Source organism: Phaethon lepturus, unplaced genomic scaffold, assembly GCF_000687285.1.
Source record: "Phaethon lepturus isolate BGI_N335 unplaced genomic scaffold, ASM68728v1 scaffold6213, whole genome shotgun sequence".
NCBI classification, from domain to species: domain Eukaryota; kingdom Metazoa; phylum Chordata; class Aves; order Phaethontiformes; family Phaethontidae; genus Phaethon; species Phaethon lepturus.
The window spans coordinates 59,187-72,081 of NW_010526866.1; the positions used below are offsets into that span (position 1 = coordinate 59,187).

At 40.6% G+C, this 12,895-nt stretch overlaps 1 long non-coding RNA gene across 1 annotated transcript in view; it reads right to left on the reverse strand.

The window, feature by feature from the left end:
- The window catches only part of LOC104617775, a 20,990-nt gene extending 11,634 nt beyond the window's left edge, over positions 1-9,356 (reverse strand). The window contains exon 1 of the long non-coding RNA XR_738002.1: positions 9,256-9,356. This is a non-coding gene — a long non-coding RNA (uncharacterized LOC104617775). The remainder of the gene's footprint in view (positions 1-9,255) is intronic.
- Positions 9,357-12,895: the final 3,539 nt, after the last annotated feature.

The following is a 12,895-nucleotide window of genomic DNA, read 5'->3' on the forward strand; positions in this document are numbered from 1 at the left end:
CTCACTGCAGCCCACGGGTCTCTACAGTGGAGCAGATCTCCACCTGCAGCCTGTGGAGGACCCCACGCCAGAGCAGGTGGATGCTCAAAGCAGGCTGTGACCCCTTGGGAAGCCTGCACTAGAGCAAGCTCCTGGCAGGACCTGTGGATCCATGGAGAGAGGAACCCACACTGGAGCAGGTTTGCTGGCAGGACTTTTGACCCTGTGGGGACTCACACTGGAGCAGTCTGTTCCTGAAGGATGGCACCCCGTGTCAGGGACCCAGGTTGGAGCAGTTTGGGAAGAATTGCAGCCTGTGGGAAGGACTCCCATTGGAGAAGTTCATGGAGGACTGTCTCCCATGGGAGGGTCCCCATGCTGGAGCAGGGGAAGAGTGTGAGGAGTCCTCCCCCAGAGGAGGAAGGAGCAGCAGAGACAACATGTGATGAACTGACCACAACTCCCATTCACCATCTCCCTGTGCCACTGCAGGGGGAGAAGGTAGAGAAATTGGGAGTGAAGTTGAGCCTGGGAAGAAGGGAGCAGTGGGGGAAGGTGTTTTTAAAATTTGGTTTTATTTCTCATTACCCTATTCTGATTTGACTGGCAATAAATTTAATTAATTTCCCAAGTTGAGTCTGTTTTGTGTGTGACAGTAATTGCTGAATGATCTCCCTGTCCTTCTGACAGGGAAAGACCCATGAACCTTTCATTATTTTCTCTCCCCTGTCCAGCTGAGGAGGGGATTTACAGAGCAGTTTGGTGGGTGCCTGGTGTCCAGCCAGGCTCAACCCACCACAATAGGTTAGAGGTGACAATTACGGGCCTCATATAACAAGTGAAGTCGTCATGATTCACAGATTTAATTATGTCTCATCTATTCTTGGTGGTCATAGCACAATTCTGGTCGGATGACTTTGTTCTTAAAAAGAAATATGCAGCTTTTGCTGCTTGGGAATCCTAAATTAGCATGTCCTATGGTTTGTTGGGTCAATGGCTAGCTAAGGGATAAGGTGCATGAGGTGGGTCTCAAATTGTTCCCTACCATATAGTTCATGCTCACTTAAGAAACCTTTTAAGTTGTTATTGGATAATGTTGCTTGCCCAAGGGCATTTTTTTGTGCTTGGTTTTTGGGGGTTTGTTGTGGTTTTTTTTTTTGCAAGACCCATTTGGCTTTCAGCAAGGAAAATGTTCCCAGCCCTCATTTTTATCATAAATCACAGTAAATACGCACAATGTACCACGTAGCCAAGATTTGCAAAATGCTTCACAATAGCTGCTGTTTGAAGACAAAAGCCAATCCTTAATGATTGATAATAGGATTGAAACTATGGGACTGTTTCTCAACCTAAATACAGCTCAATACTGTGCAAACAGAGAAAAATGAGGTAAGGTGATGAATCAGTTAGAGGTATAAAGTTAACATGCACGAACTTCAATGTCACTGTGGACACTTCTATTCAGGAATGAAGGGGCTTCTGCCTTTTCTGAATAGCCCTGTGTGGGTGAGGCTGTGGACAGTACAGAATAGTGCTGTGGGACACGGTAATTACTTGATATGCCACAGGGGAGATGGGAAGACAAAGTCTTGCATTAAGAGCACAGGGACCGCAGAGCAACTTTCCACACACTGTCCGCTCCTCTGAATATATGGATATATCCGCACATGGTAATAAGCAAAAAATAAGGCATAGTCTCAGATCATGAGTCAAGCCACAGCATTCAAATGCCAGAAATTTTTCTCCCAAGGCACATGCTCTTCTGGCCGCTTGCATCCAGCTCCCAGTTTCATTGTGCTCCCTGAATGGTGAAAAGGACTTTGTCCAGGGAGCTGTGGATACAGACTATAACGCTGCAGTAATGAGCACCAGTGCAAGAGCCCCAGGAGAGGAGACAGGCAGACAGTTGCTTTGTATTCTGAATCAGTACTGCAGAAAGCTTTCTGGTCCTAGCAACACTAATCAAAATGGAGTATCAGCAGGAGGAACGTGGAGTAGGTGCAGCAGTATGGCTAGCATGATGCTCTAATTAACTGCAAGATTAGTAGTGATGTCCTAAGTCCTCATGAAATGAGCTATGGAATTTATAAACAGAGGAGAAATCTCCACCTATTAACTGCCCATATGCTGAATACCTAAAGCTAGTAAGCTCTTTAATACTACTGAGAACACAAATGGAAGAAGCCTGAATATACTGCATATGACACCATGAAGAAAAAATAAAATTCAATTAACTTCCCCATTTATTGTTATGAAAGGATTCAATTTGTGATCTAAACACCATAATTAACCCACTCAAATCCCAAACAAAACAGCCTCAAGACAGATCATTAAGGTAGATGTGAATGCCAGGAAAACTCATTCCAAGTCTGACATACCTCAGGGGACTGGGGAGATTAGACTTCGGGCTGTAAATGTTTAATGTAGCAAATAAGGACCCTCACAACTGAGGATGTTATGAGAATGTCATTTTCCTGAAGGGGCTTCCACTGATATTAGAAACGTGAAGGACTCTTGGGAGAGAATTCTAAAATATTCAGACATTTATATTAAGAGGTTTGGCTTTCCCAGTATGGTTTTAATACAACTGAGTTTGTACAAAAGTATTTTCTTACCACACAAGTCTAAGCCATGTGCCTGTTCAGGTCCCTTTTGTTTATTATACTGACAAAAACTAAGCCTCCTTAGGTTCATTGGTTGCTAGTTTTCTTGGCACCAGTGGTCCAATTTTAAAATCTTCACATGTCAGGAGGTAAAACACAATGGAGGTTATCAGACTAAACCAGACCACATTTGAGAAGGTGGTCATCCCCTCCAGGCTCTCAGTGACTTCTCCAATACCCTGCCACAAAAAGGAAGAAGCTGCCCAAGTCAAATGAAGAGAACCTGTCCCAAACACCACACAACAGGGAACAGGTTATAGAAAGAAAACTACAAAGAGCTGGGAATTGAAACTGGCAGGGAGTAGCTACCAGGATTAAGAGCTGAAAGAAAAGGTCTGGTTGAAAAATGAGTAAGGGTTTAGGATTAGGAAAAGGAACAGGAACCTGACCCCTGAGATCTGCAGAAACAGACTAAGACAGGCAGGAAGGATGTGCGTGGGATGGGCTAGCCAAAGGGGACAACCAGGATTGAAAAGGTAAGAGGAAATCAAATCAGAAAAGCAATAGGAAAGGAAATGGGAGAAGGAGAATATACACAGAAAAATCTCACAGAAAAGTCTATAACAGAAAGATGAGCTATAGCATCATTTCCTGGAAAGTCTGAAATGGTACTTAATATTATTGTATCTCCCCACTCCTCTAAGGTAAGTATATATTTATATCGATTTGGAATACTGTCCAAACTAATCTTCTAGTTTAAAGGAGATTGATAAATTACAGGTGCAGTTTGCCCACTAGCTCAAAAGGCAGAGGGCTGTGTTGAATGTAGATATGCCCTATGTGGAGTCAAGAGAGGGGAGATTTAGCCTAGATATAAGGAAGAAGTTCTTTACAATGAGGGTGGTGAAACACTGGAACAGGTTGCCCAGAGAAGTTATGGATGTCCCATCTCTGAAAGTGTCCAAAGTCAGGGGTTTTGAGCAACCTAATCTAGTGAAAGATGTCCCTGCCCGTGGCAAGGTGGTTGGAACTAGATGATCTTTAAAGGTCCCTTCCAACCCAAGTGACTCTGATTCTACAACTCCATGGTATGAGATAAGATTTCAATGGTTTGGATTTACTACTTTCTCCAACCCAGGCAATAACATACTGTGTTAAATAAATGTTACAAATGTGTACAAATGTTATACACCAGCATGAGAAGCTAGGAGCAGAGTGGCAGCAGAGTTTCCAATTTTTAACTCCCTGCTGACTTCCAAACCTCTTGGTTTCACCTCGCAGGATGACTTTAAGCAACCCATCCAATCCTCTCGGTTTCAGAACTTATTAAATCACTGTGACACAGAAATGCATGAATTATCTAGTGTCTACACAACACATGTTGAGAAAACAAAGCTGTTAGAGCAAGGCAATGACTTTTAAGCAGAGTGAAATTTAGCAGATAGTCTGGAGGTAATGCTGCCTTTTACAGAACTTCTACAGATAAGCCACCATGTCCCCTAAGAGACCTCCTGACAAGTAAGCGACCATTGATGCTTCCTTTACAGGATGGCAGAGCAGGTTTGCTGCTACACAACCCATTTCATCTAAATCCATCCAGATCAAAGTTGCTTCCCAGCATGAGCAAATATCCTTCAGTGGCTAATCTCCCCTGTCCTGAATCCATCTGCTAATTCAGATTTACCTCATCGTACCACCTAGCAGGAGATCCTCTGCTCCCCTCTGCCCGTTATGTTATGGATATTCAGGATGTAAATACCCAGACCTCAGTGTTGACCTTTTCTTGTTTCGCTAGTTGCTCAAAATCACATGGAATAGTCTCCAAATTAACTTCACCTGCCATATCCCAGAGCTTTAACGTTTCAGAATACATTTCATAGATCAAGGAGTCTCAAACTCTGGCAAGTGCATCACTGATATGAGGAAGCTACAGTATCTCCGTACATATACACATCCCAAATGACTCACAAGCTTGTCACTCGATGTATCTCTGTGCACCTGAGAAGAACTCCTAGGATGACCCCAAAACCCTCAGATAATCCACAGAAAATAAAGGTAGGGACACATGCAATATAGATATCTGGCTAGATATAATCAGAGAGAGACAAGAATTCGAGGCTAACATCACATCATGTTATACCACCCTCTCCCCACACACGTAAAGCAAGGAGGCTGCAGCAAAAAGGATTGTTAGATTGCAGATAGTTCAATTGTTATACATACAGAACTAAATTTTCTTCCAAAATTGCATTTTAATCTAGTGTGCCATTTTATTCAAGAGGAGATGAGGAACAGCTGCTTCTGTGTAAAAGACAGTTTTGGAGACCCAAAGCTGTTACAGAGCTGAGAATTATTTCTGATACTGCCACCACTGCAGTCAGGTATGATTCCTCCTTAATCTTAGTGCTATTGAGCAACCTAAGATCATTCTCCATGGCTAGAGTGTACAAAACAAGAAGTTGAGGGCAGTAAGAACTGACATCTTTTATTAAAAAAAAAAAAACGCAACAAACAACTGTGCAGTTACTGCTGATAGTCAACTATTTCACCACTCCATCTTCATGGTGCAAATCTACAATAGTGTTGGCAGGAAGGACTAAGAAGTGTAGAAGACCACTTGGTCACTAGCTAGTTTATGGTTGGTTTGTTTGTTGTTGATTTTTTTTTAATGTTTTTTTTTTTAATGTAACTAATTTCTGCATATACCTCCATTGTCAGGAATTTCTTAGTAACATTAGAAAGGGGAAAATAGGGTGTTAAACAGAAAGGTTTTGCTATTTTAAAAATAACGCAGTTGTTACCCCACAATGCTGCTTTGGCTCACATTTTCCTGCAATAACAGGAAATCAGAGAGAGTACACAGAAGATATGCAGGAAGAGAGACAGAATTAAGTTCCATCCATCTAGAAACATCAGTCCAACTCACTTTTTCAATATGATAGTCTTGGCTATGCTCATGTAATATACAACTATCATACTGGGAAGGTGGTGAAGCTGGTGACTAGGGTGACGAGCACTTGGGGCATGTACAGGGAGGTGTTAGAGAAGACAGCTACATTTGCAGCGAAGAACATTACAACATAACTAAAATGCCAACATATATCCCTTTCTTAAAAGAGTGCATGGAACCATTCACCCCTCCTTGATGAAGGATCAATAAGCATCCTCTGTACCATCATCAATCATCCCACAGACAATACAGAGATGTTGACAGAAGAAACAATGAAGGAGAAAAGAAGGAGCACAGGGTGGAAAGAAAGGGACAATTCAGAAACAGCATCTTGCTTAAATGCCAGCTGCAGTGACAAGAAAAGTAGAAAGTAACCAAAGGAGAATGGGCTAAGAACATTCGCGCCCTTCAGAGGACAAAATGACATTTTTTAATTCCTCAGGAGGCTTTCAAAATGAGGTGTCTACCTCCAGCAGAGTGAAGATTAATCTTCATGGAACAGTTTGTATGACAAGTTGTTATATGTCGGGAAGTGCAATGTTAGGTGAAGTAGTTGATAGAATCAAATCAGTATTTCAAGCAAACAAGGGGAGTGAAATGTATTTACTGCAAGTTAAAATGATCCAGATGATTACACTGATGTCAGAGCTTTCAAAACTCTGTTATGGAGACATGTAACAGGCAAAAAACCTAATAGATTCTTTGCTATTTTTCCTTCAGGGATCACTTGTTATTAACTGGCTTCCTTTTCCTGTTCAGATTGCTGTGAGATTCTGGTTTGGTTTTCGAATTATTTAGGGATGTAAAAGTGCTTTTAACCCTTGTGTGCAGGGAATGGATATTAACTATAGTACTCCGGAATTAAGTTTTAGGTATTCTGCCAAAGCCTGGACAGATACCTAAATTGAGTCTCTTGCAAGCATCTAGTGAGACATACATGCACCTGAGAGCTACAGTCATGCTGAAGGAAGCTAACCCCACTTACACTAACAAGCCTTGTAGAAAAGCAAGGCCCAATACAAGTGCTCTTGTATTCTGCTAGTGCACAAGCATTTGTATTTAAACTTTTAATTCAGACTGATGAAATTTCAGTTATTCATTCCTGCCATGGAAATTTATTATTTTCCACTCCCCACCCCTCCCAATCACTTTCTTTGGTAAAGAGAGTCGCTGCTTCTCCCCCAGAACTTCCCTCCTCTCCCTTTAGTCAAGTAACTTTTAGTGGCAATGCTCCATGAAATCATTTGCTGATTAGGACACAGACAGCAAGCTTATTTCATGTAAGTATTTAGCATATGATAGAGCCAGGAAGGCAGCAATCCATAGACCTGCCACCAGAAAACTATTTAAAATTTGTTTAAAGTTTTAAAATTTGTTTAAAACTATTTAAAATTTGTCCAATTAGCTACATCAGAAATGCAATTAAAATGGCTATCTATCTACTCTTCTTAAAAGGAAGATTTACATGATTTTCCAGCTTCCTTCCTCATAAAAACTTATGTAGTTTTCTAGTGTAACCATGCAGCTTGATGACTGGCTATGCCTCAGTTTCCAGAAGAGATAAGAGAATCCTGCGGTAAGTCACAGGAAAACTCAAACGTTAGGTCTGTGCTCAGTGAACCACAGGGACTTTCCATTTTTTACTTCATGAAATTCAAGGAGCTGGCTAGAATATTTAAAACAGTTTGGTTTCTGACTGCTGAGAGCACTTCTCTTCCCGTACATAATTTTCTTCTGTCATAATTAGCATCACCCAGAAGCCTTCAAATCAAGATCAGCCTCCTGAAAACTAAAGGCTGGACAACTCTCAGAGGAGACACTTAAGTTATATGTCCAGAGAAGTAGGCGGATGACCCTCAGTGTATGCTGTGAGTTATACGTCCTTACACAGGACATTCCTAATAACAGCAAAGGGTAAGGTGGGGTATCTTTCCTAATCTATTTTTGGCTGATGGGGATATTATTTGCTTTTTCATATTTTAATGTAAAAACAGTAATGCACAAGCATTACTGAGACAGCTAAAGGAGGACAAATAAGAAAAACAACTACATGAAAAATGTCTGGAGAGAATACGCCAGTCCAGCTGTGTTACGCTATCAAGCTGGCCATGCAGTAACTTGAGAGAGACAAAAGGGTCTTACTGCAAGTGACCTACCAATGCCCAAAAGCAATCATTTAAACTCTTGATGGATAAACATCTACTTTTTGAATGAAAACTTCTCAAGCACACATCCAGCAAGTGATGAAATGGGTGTGAAATCTAAAACCAAATCTCAGAGGTGCTAGATCATTCTCTGGCATTTTTCATAATGTTATCATTATGGGGTTTTGCAGGTGACAAATAGCATAAAAACACATTTACAATTGCAGTGACAACAGTGCAAAAAGTTGTGTATTTTGTGTCAGAACATGTAAATGGCTCTTAAGGACTACATAATATATACCAAATACACACACACACACAAAATTTACATCCATAACAAGGATGGATGAGGATAGTTCTCCTCAGATGGGAAACCATCAAATGAACCAGGTTGTTTCTGACAGAGTTGGATAGATCTGAGTTCAATACAGCCTGAAGTCTACTCAAGTTTCAATTGAGAGTTTGACCTTGAAGCAAATTCTTCTCCAGTGAGCCATAATCCTCATCCTGTTAAAATTCTTCTCAGTCCAGTGATGAAGGCTTTGATTGCTTTAACTATGGCCAAAATACACTGAGACTTCAGAAAAGGCTATCAGGACCTATATTAAAATTTAAGTCATTACAGTTCTTTTGTTGGAAAGATAGCTGGTGAACTGGGAGAATAAGGAGGGATGGAACTAGAGGAGTGAAAGTGAAAGAGTTTAACTATCTTCCAATAGTAAGATAAACAAATCAATTAAAAGTATTGTCATCCTGTAATTACCAGAGCACTCTGTATTACAGAGGGAGCTGAAGCTTTGTTGCACAGCAAACAGTCATGCTTGTCATTTAATATGAATAATGAGCCAGATGCATGAGCAAGACTATTAAATTGTTATCACAAGCAGACGTGTCCCTCACTGATTAATGACTCCACTTTTAAGTGTGGATTGCCATCATCAATGTTGCCAAAGAAACCACTCTCTGCTTTTGACTTACCCCTGAACATGGCAATTAAACCATTACATGAGGAAACAAAACAGTGATTATTCTCTTACATGGAAAACTGAAGGCTGTTAAAGAATAAGGGACTGGGGAAGCCATATTTGTTCCCAAGATAAATGCACCTGTGCAAGAACCATGTTCAAGGTCAGAGCACATTCTCAATATGAATTTTATCATGGTCCCCCACTCAGTTTCAAATCTGATGCTAATCAGAAAATCTAGAATAGTTTCATACACTAGTAGAAACCCAGCAGAACCAACAGGAAGACATGAATAAAAACCCAACAGATGTGAAAACCACTTATTTTGCAGTAAATAACTATGCCTTCTGAAAGTTGATTTTAAGTAAGAAAACAGGTAAATTCTCTATATATGCTCTTTAGAGAGACAGTATTTATATAGAGAGAATATATGTATGTGCATATGCACAGATAGATGAACATACATTCCACATGACTCATCAAAAATATATGCTTGACCCCATGTTTGGTTTTTGTTGTTGTTTTGGTTCAGTTTGTTGAGTTTTTTTGTAGTGTAGAGATGTATACAGAATGTTCCACCAAAAGCAGCTACAACCTGTCTTCTTCCAACTTACAAGCTTCCCGGAGTTTTTCCTTGTCGTAATGTAGCCCCTCATATTCTTGTAAATTAATCCTGTTCACTCTGATCCGCAGGCGATCTGGGATGGAATGAGGACTGCAAGAAAAGAAGAAAGCTTCTTAGATGAAGTGTTCCATGGAAGAGCAAAATGAAAACAGGATATGAAGTGATTCTAATCTTCTCTGAAAGAAGAAAAAGGGCAAGACTTTCCAAAACTGGGCCAACTCCTCACAGGCCCATCACTGCATTTAAAATTATGACTACCCACTGCATAACAACATAGACATTACACCTTAACTGATAAGTAAGATCAAGAATCCCATTTGCTGTCTGTGTGGTCTGGAATTGCAAAAGTTTTTCTAAGTTCTCTGACCTCTATATAGCTACCCCTCCCCTCTGCAGTTGGCCTTTTCGTACATCCCTAGGGCCTTACAACAGCCAGTAGATCTGCCAAGCTGTGGTGGAAGACACAGATGTTTTGTTGGGAAGTCTCTCAGGACAACCATTTCTCTCCCATGAGAGCATCCACCCTCATTCCTGGAGGATCCTCATTCAGCATCTCTGTTCCGGGAAACAGGCAACAGAAATGTTGCTAAGAACTGGATTTCCACAGTGAGTCCAATATACAGAACCCAGCAGGATTTTCAAAGGCAGGCAGCAGTACAGGAACCTCATTTCTACACATTTCAGCCAGATTCAGAAACCTCAACTGTCTATGTAATTTTCTAACACTCAGTGTGTTCCTATCTATAAATTTAAGTGTCCATATATAGATAGAAAGTTGTCTTGAAAAGCTCTGTTTTAGTTTCATGCTGGCTTCCACCTTACCTTAACCTATTATATGATTTTGTAAGTTTAGCTCAATGCTATGTAAATTAACTTGGCCATATTTGCGTTTTCCACTTTTAAAGAAAGACAGATAACCTGTGTATTATAATACATATAGCAAATGTCTGTCCTATAGGAACTGGCCCCTGAGTCAGTTACAAGTAGATTCTTCATTCTATGCTTCCACCAAAAGACCACCTATTTTCTCTGTTTTAATCTAGTTAGTAACAGAATTCTGCCAGTGCTATTACTGCCTAACACACAGACTGCCTTTTAAAAGTTAAAATACTGTGTATTGTCATACACATACAGGTCTGCTTCTTTCTGTGTCTCAATTTAAAAATATTTGACCTACAGCATTTGCACTGCTAGTGTAGGACAAGCCACATCTCACAAATGTAATTTTTTTTTTTCTTTTTAAACAAGCGAGCAATTTTCTTTTTCACCAGAAAATACTGCAGACCTAACAAAACACATAGCTTGTGGCCATCTCTTGGTAGAGCCACTGAGATTGCAATTAGCAATTATTTCAGTGTTAGCTTATTGCATGTTTTCTCTCTGTTGGTGTAAACAGCTCTGTCTCATCTGGACAGATGAAAATAAAGATCCAACATCAAGTCCCAGTTAAAAAGGGTCTATTGACAAATACTCTTTGCCTAAATGGTGATGAAAATAATGAATTGATGGTGCCTACAAAACTGGAGTGTAAGACAAGTCATTAGAAGATGCTGATTCTGAACAAGGGTTTCTGTATTAGTGACCAAAATAAACCTAAGCTACATGAAGAATCGCTTAGAAGAAATCATAAACACTTAACAGTGGCAGCAAGACTGACACACTCAAAAGTATATAGGCTACCCAATGTGCTACCCTGTGCTGACTGACAGGGACAATTGTGTCAAAGTGCCCCAAAATATCAGAAAACTGCCCATATTTAAGATAAGCTTTTGCAGTTTGATGAGACACCTGGGATGGTAACTTCCAGCATAGCTAAGGAGACAGCTTTCTAACTCAGGTGCCATTATGTCATCCTACAGAACAGCACTCTCCACCTGCAGGCTCTACAGCTGGCTCAGCAACCAGGAAAAGATGAGTGCCTGCAAATGGAGGGGAAAGGTGCTTAGATGGAACAAGAACATAATTGCACTGAGTCTGACACTTTTTCTTCTTTGTTTTTAAAACAAGTTTAAATGTCACATTGCTGGCTGAGAAATGAACATAGTCTCAGGAACTATATTCCCTTCCAAATTCTATAAAATACAAGTTTCAAAAATGAAAATCATAGGAGACTTTATTTTTACCCAAGAAAACATAAGAAAACGTTTAAGTCAGAAAACCTAGGAATTCAACTGCACAGTCTTTATCTGAGGCGAGAAAATAAATCATTCACTGCATGTAGCAGCGTTCATGAAAATGACAGACTAACAGCTCTGAAAAGTGAAGACTTTTATGCACTGGTACAATAGGGGAAGAAGTCGTGTTGCTTTTCCCATAATGTTCTGCCACCACACATTATGATGAAGGTAGCTCAGTCTTCCAGCTGATCAGTTCACAACCTGGGGATTGTTGGTAGGTGTCATGGAGGGACTGCTTGTGAATAACCTCTACTTCTTTGAACTCAGCTGGGAGGAAAAGGGATGAGGAGACAGGAAAATTCAGCTACTTATTTCTGTGTTACACTCAACCATGCTACAGAGACAGCCATCCTTGCTATGCACTGAATTAAGCCCAGTGTAAACCCAACCCAAAAAACTATCTCAAATTGTTGTTTCTCCTGAAACCAGAAAAAAAAATGTACTGGTGTGTTGAACATTTTGAGCAACACAAGATGGAACTCCCATAAAAAGTATGCTTTCCAATCCCTAGTTCAAAATAACTACTTGATCAAAAGCTGATACTCTGTGCAGGAAGTACTCAGCCCACCACAAGGGACGTTTGCCCCAAAACCAGAACCAGCTTCCCCCTACTTGCTCTTTCCCATTTCTTCCTTGCTACGGAGCTTAGCTGTGCGTGATGCTCAGACCCTTCCTTCCATTCTGTGAGCCTGTGCTGCAGTGCTCAGTGCTGCTCTCCATATGGAGGCGAAACAGTTTAGTACAGGAACTTTGCATCTTCCCGAAGTAAATGGTAATTTTAACTCCTAATAGAAGATCACCAACTCCTTTTTCTCCTTGATTTGTCTTCTTAGATCTTCCATAGAAGATAGCTGAATGATACTTGTCTCTCAGCCACCCATTGCATCCCATCAGTCTGGTTCCCCCAGCAGCCTACTGGTGTCCTTCACCATAAGAAATTAATTTGTCTATGTATTTTTGTAGCTCAGCACTGTCTGATCAGAATTTACTACAGCTACAAGTTCTTTAATACTTCCCACTCACAATTTCATGTCCTCTCCTTCCACCCACTGATCTTTCTCATGTTCCTTAGTGCGTGGCAGGACAGGAGTGTGCCTGATACAGGCAACTGGAGACAAGCTATGCTCTGTTGTGGGAAATACTGGGGACAGGGCAGGTAACCCTCTCCACAGCTTCCATGTCTCCCTGTGAGCTTGTCTCAGTCATGCAATTGTTTCCACTTCCAAACGTTGAGGTGAAATAACTCCAGCAAACCTGGTTAATGAATTCTTTTTTGTCTGATCCAGAATAATCATCATTGAATCAGAAGTGATTTTAAATCTTGCTGTTTCAAGCTTTCTGCTTGGTACTAATACATAAGTATCATGCTTGAATTTTCAAAAATTATAATTATTTGTGGTACCTGGTTTAAATAAGGCAGGAAGGAAAAAGAGAAGGAGCGATGTAACCAAG